The sequence below is a fragment of the Equus asinus genome, chromosome 5, assembly GCF_041296235.1.
Source record: "Equus asinus isolate D_3611 breed Donkey chromosome 5, EquAss-T2T_v2, whole genome shotgun sequence".
Classification (NCBI taxonomy): Eukaryota; Metazoa; Chordata; class Mammalia; order Perissodactyla; family Equidae; genus Equus; species Equus asinus.
In genome coordinates this window covers 110,638,596-110,646,528 of record NC_091794.1, presented here as the reverse complement: position 1 = coordinate 110,646,528, position 7,933 = coordinate 110,638,596, and positions in this window count along the sequence as shown.

The following is a 7,933-nucleotide window of genomic DNA, read 5'->3' as shown; positions in this document are numbered from 1 at the left end:
GGCGGGGAAAGGGTGACACCAGGGATTCTCAGTCCATGACCTGCAGAAGGAGCATCTGGGGAGCTGGTTGAAATGCAAATAGAGTCACGTGCTGCGGCTGGTTCACCAGGGGAACTCCCTGAAATGCAGAGCCTCACTGCCCGCCCGAGACTGGTGGCTCAGGATCTGCATTTCAGTAAGAGCCTCAGCAGATTGCCAGGCACCTTGGATTGTGCTGGCTTAGACCATTCATCTTAAAGGATGACCGTGAAGAGAGAGAGGCAGGAAACGAGATAGGCAAAGGAAGCTGCCGTTTTTAGAAAAGTCTATTTGTTAGCAAGACAAATATTAATAAGCACTTATCTTCTAGGTGTGTGGAAACAAGAGTGAACAAGACAAGCTTGTCTGTGATCACTTGGGGCTTCCTTTCCGGGGGCAGCAACAGGCCCTCCATAGATACATGAGAAAGAAGATTCCAGCTACTTTGATAAGTGTCCTGAAGAATAAAGCACGATAATGCAACAGGAAATACTTGGGGGTTCTAGAAGGGGTGATGAAGAGTGACAGTTGAGCTGGGTCTCGAAAGATGAGAAGTCATGGGAAGATCCAGGGAAGAATGTTCCAGAAAGAGGTGACATCATGTGCTAAGGCCCTGGGACAGAGAGAGTGGGGCTTGTGAACACGGAAGGAAAATGGGCAAAGGACCTGAATAGATGTTTTTCCAAAGCAGACATACAGATGGTCACCAGGCACGTGGAAAGGTGCTCAACATCACTAATTATCAGGGAAATGCAAATCAAAACCACAGTGAGATATTGCCTCACACCTGTTAGAATGGCTATTACCAGAATCCAAAAGGTACGTGCTAGCGAGGGTGTGGAGAAAAGGGAGCCCTTGTGCACGTTGGTGGGAATGTAAATTGGTGCAGACAGTATGGAGGTTCCTCCAAAAGTGTCTGCACCCCCACGTCCACTATTCAGCATTATTCACAACAGCCAAGGAAACGACAGCCAAGGCCACCGACAGACGCATGGATGAAGAAAATACGGTATATACATACAATGAAATGCTATTGAGCCTTAAAAAGAAAAGGAAATCCTGCCATTTGTGACAACATGGATGAACCTGAAGGATGTTATGCTAAGTGAAGTCAGCCAGGCTCAGAAGGATAAATACTGTAGGATCTCAGTTACATCCTGGATCTAAAGTCATCAAACTCCTAGCAGAAGAGTGTAGAGTGGTGGTTGCCAGGGGCTGAGGGGAGGGGAGGTGGGGAGATGTGGCTCATGGGACATGAAGTTTCTGCAAGATGACGAGTCCCAGAGGTCTGCTCTCCAGCATGATGCCTGCAGTCAGCAACACGGTATCGTGCCCTTTAAAATATGTTAAGAAGATAGATCCCATGTTAACTGTTCTTACCAAAAAACCAAAAACTAAACTACAAGAAAAAGAACAAAGGGACATTTTGGAGGTGGTGGATATGCGTGGCACCTTGGTTTGGGTGATGATATCCTGGGCGTTGGCGTATGTCCAAATTCCAAGGTATATCCACTAACTGTGTGCAAGTGTTTGCCTATCTGAGGTGCCTCGTTAAAGCTAAAACCCCAAAGCACAGGCAGGCCAGTGGAACTGGAGCGTGGGAAGGGGGCGGGTGAGGCGCTGTGGAGGAGGTTGGAAGGAGAGGCAGGACTCCCAGTTCGCAGGCAGGAGCGTGGATCTCCTTCTGAGATTGTGTTGGCGGGATGGAGCGCTCTCTTTAGTTGAGGGTGAAGAGAAGAAGCCAGCCAGCCGGGAGGGAGGGTAGTAACGACACGGGGATCAAAAGCTATCTGCCGGGAAGAACTCTCTGGAAAGAACTCTTAGGAATTGCTCGGCCTCTCGGTAATCTGGAGCTCACGCCTCTTTTTCAAAGCAATTGCTCATAAAATTAAGGCCTAAAAGAAGGAGAGTGGGGGGCGGGATGGAATAGAAATTGGATTTCAGAGGGTGAACTTCACCAGTGTGGCGTGGAGTGGCCCGTGCGGCCCGGGATTTGGCTAGGAAGGGCTGCAGATCACGTTAGCAGAGTATTCGTGATTCTGTGCTGCTCTCTCCCATTCCCTACCAAATGCCTCACATCCAGCTCCACCTCCTGCTCCGAGAGGGACTTTCATTACCTTCACACAGATGACGCATGATGATCCAGCTCTGCAACAAGAGGTGATCAGCCGTGCAGGTGACAAGCCAGCTGTTACCTACTGATGTTCAGCAAGTGTCTGACATGGATAGGGGTGCTCAGCTGTGGTCAGGTCATGGCCAGCCTTAGGTACTGTAGGGGAGGAAGGCATTTCCTCTACCCACTCTGGGTCCTTCTGGCTGGAAAGTGAATTAAATCCACATGAGACAGAATAACAGGAGAAAATGAAACAAAGCTTTATAACATGTGTTCATGGGAGAGGCTCAGGCAAACTGAGCAACTCACCAAAATGGTGGAAGCCACCACCTTAAATACCAGCCTCAGGTAAAGACAAAGGAGGATGTTGGGGGTCAGGGGAGTCAGTGATGGGAGATTACCAGAAAGGCACAGTAAGCAAGAGTCAGGTTATTAGGCGGATTTAAGTGCTTGTCTTCCGCACTGATGAGAGTTTCTAGAGATAAGGTCATCCCCCCTTCTTCCTGGTACAGAGAGGGAGACCTTTACAGATGGAGATTTCTCTTACAATGTAAATGTCTCTTAATAAAGGGTATGGAAATTCTACTACTTTTCAGAGTTCCTTTCCTGTGTGCCGTTTTTAAAAGTAACCAGCCCCAAATAATCCTCATGCCAAACAGACATATCTTGGGGTGGCCAGTTCCAGTCCCTTACAGTACCCAAGACCAGGGAGGACAAGCCAGAGGTGTCTGTGGGGAAACAGGCAGGTTCCACTCAGGCCTGAGGACGCTCTACCAGCAGGGACTCTGCCCCAGACACACCCCCACCTGGGAGAAATCCCCACACTCGACTCTCGGAGTTCACTGACCAGTCCCTTTGCCTTCTTAAACAACTCCAGAGAGCCCGTGCCACCGTGCCCTGCCTGCCGTCCTCCCCCCACAGCCTTGTCCTTGGGAAAGACAGGGGGTACCCCGGGAATGTGACTGGGGAGGTCCCTCTGTTAAAACTCACTCTCCTGATGCCTGGAGTTCCTCCCTCAGCTCCCCGTGCCTTCGGACAGGTGCTCTCTGTGCACTGCAAGTGCTCCTTGGAGAGCTAGTCTGTTAAGACCCCCAGTTTCAGTGTAAATGATCGTATCCAGTTGGAAGGGGGCAGTGAGAAGAACACAGCCTCAGAAAGTGGTGCCTGAAGATCATCGTCAACTAATTAACCGCTCTTCCAAGGGTGAGTCCTGTTGATAGGTATAAGAATTTAGACCCCAAGATGACTTTCTCCCGCCCTGGCCAGCAGCACCTGTCACTGCTCCCCAGGCCCCCATGGGGACTAGGGTATCCCCGTTTTACAGATGGTGCAACTAGGAGGGGTGCAGCCCAGACTCAGACTTGGCGTGTCAGGCTCCCAAGTTCAGGTGTCCTTAACCCCAACAGGGCATTTCCCTGGGCGTCTTTCGATTCCAGACATTTTTACTCCTCTTTGCTGGTCTTCAGGGCTGTATGGCCACTCCAGGACATGCCCTACCAGCTGTTTCCCCAAATGGTCATTGGACCCCATCTTTTCCTCCTCCAGCACCCCTTAATAAGGACCCTATTTATGCAGCAGGCAAGTACAACAGGAGCATCTGTCCCTAGTAAATCGTGGCCAGCAGATGGTGGAGACACGAGCCACACCGTCGAGGAGTTTGTGGTCTAGCTGGGCGGAGCTGCACAGCAGCCTCTCGATCTGGTGCCTCCCAGAACGCGGAGCCTGGAGGGGATGGGGGGGATAAATGTGGAAGCAGCCACGAAGCGCCTGAGGGGGGCCAGTGTGCACCATCCCAAAAATAAGCCTCTTAGACACACGAACTATTTTAAGCTAAAGGTCATTGAGGGCCAGCTGACACTAAAAACAGGGCACACATTTTCCTTCTGTAAGAGAAAGGTACATTTATAAGGAATTTCCCATTTGTGGAGATGTGTCCTCTCTGGTACCCGGAAGGGGCGGGCTCTTCACAACTCTTATCAGCGAGACAGCCTGACTTGAGTCTGTGTGACAAACAACCATTGTCCACCATTGTTCGCCATCTTTTCCTGGTCACCTTTCTAGAACTTGATGCCCTGACCCAGAAGCCACAAACCCCTTTTCCTTTGCTTGTTTTGAGCCCAGGTTCTACCCACCCCTTCGGGTTACTCATTGCCAGGTACTCCCATTTGTGCAGCCAAATGCGCATGTTAATAAGCTTCTGCTTATTTTTCTCTTGTTTATCTGTCTTTGGCCAATGTCACGCACAGGGTCCCAGCTGGAGACCTAAGATGGGCAGAGGAAAAGTATTCCCCACCCCCATCACTCGTGTGCAGTCTCACACGCCCAGGCATGCCTCACCAGAAGGCGAAGCGACTGCGTCTTCCGATGCGACGGAGATAAAGTGGTCACCCCACCCACTGCGTATCTGTCAGCATCTGCTACCAGGCAAGACAGCTTCTGGTCTCCTCAACTTCTCTCAACAGTCCCTTGAGACGGGAATTATTTGCCCCATTTGAGAGAAGGGGAAAGAGAGGATCCCAGTGATCAAAGGACTTGCCCAAGATCCCAGAGAAGGTGACAGAGCCACATGCAAGCTCCTTTGCGTGCAGCTCCAAAGTGACGCACCCAGTTCACCAGCTTGAACGTGGCCCAGCAGAGACGCCTCCACAAGTTCGAACTCGGTACGCTGCAGTCCTGCCGCCCCACAGACAGCAGCCCCTGGACGCCTGCAGGGCCAGCCCTAGTTGAGAGTGACAGCGCTCTGCAAGAGGTGACCAGGCACCGCCTGCCCCAAGCACACAGGTCTGTCTTTGCCCTGGGATCCCTTTCCCACTCCATGGGGCCCCATCATCCCCATGCACCGTGTTCTCTCTCCTCTGGCAGATCAAAGGCTCAGGTGAGCTTTAATTTGCGACTGGATGTGTTTCAACCACATATTTCCACGTCAGATGTTTCACTCACTCCGCTCGTCCTCAGTTCCGTGGCTCTGTCTCACAGCCTAACAGCCTTCAGCTCGGGCAGTCGACGCATCCAAATGGACACTTTGGACAGAGGCTTCCGTCTGACCAAGTGCCGCCAAAGCGCAAGCATATGGCCGAGGGAGAACCGCGGATTGACAGCCGCGTTCTGAGCTCTGCGACAAATGGGGCTCTTGCAGGGGGAGAAGACTCTTATTGTCTTTGCTCACGCTGGATGGCCTTTAGAGCAGAATAATAATAACTGTTCCTGAGAATTTTGGTTCCAGTTAACTGTTAAACAAAATAGCAGAGCTCCTGAATGTGAAATCGTAGCAGGTCTTTTCACACATACTTGTTTTTTTCTTTTTTACTAAGCACTGCATCCTTAGCAGTATTCTTGGCAAAATTTACGAGACTGAGTATTGTTTTGGTTGAAGGAAAACCCTGTTCCACTAAACACAGCAGTAGGAGAAGGAAGGATATTGGGAGAGCTGATGTGGGAAAGGCCAAGGCCGCATACCGCGGACGTCATCATCATTTGCACCTGCCGACGTCCCTGGGTCCCTGAGGAATTGAGGGAGGAACATGAGTGACTGGGGTTGTGGAATGACTGCAGAATCTAGAGATGACGTTCCGGGGGATGGTGCCCCTTCAGAGCCTCCTGCTGGTGGGCAGAGATCCGCTGAGAACGCAGAGGCATTTCTGCAGCCACAGCACATGTCATCAACACTGGGGGGAAGCCTGTCAGAGGGTTGGTGGAAGGATCCCCAGGAGAAATGCACCCCAGAGAATGCCAGCAGAATGGCTTTTGAGGACTGTGTTATTCAGGATTCTCCAGAGAACCGGAACCAATAGGATGTCCTTATCTATATCTGTATCTATATCTATGAATAAACCTCCATTTATCTAGAGATTTATTTTAAGGATTGGCTCATGAGGTTATGGGGCTGGCAAGTCCAAAATCTGCAGGGCAAGCTGGCAGTCCAGAGACCCAGGGAAACATAGATGTTGTAGTCTTGCATCCAAAGGTCATCTGGAGGCAGAGTTCCTTCTGCCTATGGGAACCTCAGCATTTTCCTCTTAAGGCCTTCAACTGATTGGATGAGGCCCACCCACATTATGCAGAGTAATCTACTATACTCAAAGGCTACTGATATAAATATTTTTTTTTACACCAAGTCACATCATCTTCTCCTTCTTTTTTTTCGGGATTGGCCCTGAGCTAACATCTGTTGCCAATCTTCCTCTTTTAGTTTTTCGCCCTGAAGCCCCAGTACACAGTTGTCTATCTCAGTTGTAAGTCCCTCTAATTCTTCCATGTAGGACGCCGCCACAGCATGGCTTGATGAGCTGTGCGTAGATCTGCGCCCAGGATCTGAACTGGAGGACCCTGGGCTGCCGAAGTGGAGCAAGCAAACTTAACCACTCGGCCACGGGGCAGGCCTCTACTGATTTAAATACTAGTCACATCTAAAAAAATACCCTCATGGTGACATCTAGACCAGTGTTTGACTAAAAACTGGATATCACGGCCCAGTCGAGTTGACACATGAAATGAACAATCACGGGGTCTCAGGACTCCAGTGAAGTGCCCTCCCAGGCACAGGAGGCTCAAACATGGCCAATCTTCATTTCACCGGTCATGTCCCTCGGCCCAGGGTGGGAAGACAGCCGGGGCACTTGCCAGGCAATTCTATACCCAGCACCTAAGGGGAAGATTTGCGCTAGTTCAGCTGCTGAACACCACCTCCGTGATGCCAAGGAATCCGCCAGGATGGCTCCATTTCATCTGCTACACTCCTTGTCACACAATTCTCCATCCAGATTGCAAAGGAGGAGCGGCTATTCCAAGTCAACCATGGTCACGGCCAAGAACACAGTCTTAGCGTCAGCCTCAGACCCAGGGCTTTCCTGGGACTTCACTGGTTGGGGAATCCTTGTGTCTTCAGGAACCTAGATTTTGATGGCACGTCAGTTGTTCCTGACTGTTACCAGACGTTAATTTGTAAATTCCCAGAGAACAAGCATCTCCATTCTTGGCATAGTATGTACTGGGCTGGTCAAAATTTTGGCTAATTAGGAATTCAAGAAAAACTTCATGGGCTCCTTGGCTGGCACCCGAGGGGTCTCCATGGCTCAGAGCTTTGCTTGGTTTACCAGTTGTGGTTCTACGTAACTGGTGCCAAAACATCAATTGATGTAACTTAGGAAGTGAAAAAATTCTTGTTCCAATATATTGCTCACTTTTTCATTTGCCAATCATTTTTCTTGGAGAAAACTGTTTTTAATTGCCATGAGTGTGCATGAAAGGGTGGATTTCTTGCACTTGCATGCACCTCTGAGGAGGTGTAGTCAACGTGTTCTAGCGTGTTCACCAATCAATGTTGCAAAGAGTGGACTTACACGGGTTTCCATAGGCCAATGTACATGGACGCCCTCAAGAATTCTCTCTGGAGAGCCAGATCCCACACATGGAGGGGCCCTCCCAGGACCAGGAAGGGAGAGGAAGCGGAGAGGAGACCTGGAGAGGCCCATCCACTGCAGAGCCGGCTCACAGATGGGTCCCAACAGACGGCCCCCAGCACGGGGGCTTTGAAGGCTAACATGCATTAAGGCACGTGCACCCAAACCCAGTCTCTCCACCTCGGTCCTGCTTGCATGTTGGCTGGCGTAGCTAGAGAGCGTGTAAAGGTATTTAGCATCATGTTCATGAAACAAGAATGAATTCTGACCAAACAGCACTACATCCTGTCTGCTTCCTCCCAACATCTGAAGTCGCTTCTGATCAGATAAAACTCACGAGAGTGTGGGTCCTCTGAACACTCACTTTGATCTCTAGGAACCATTTACAATGATAATTTTGAAC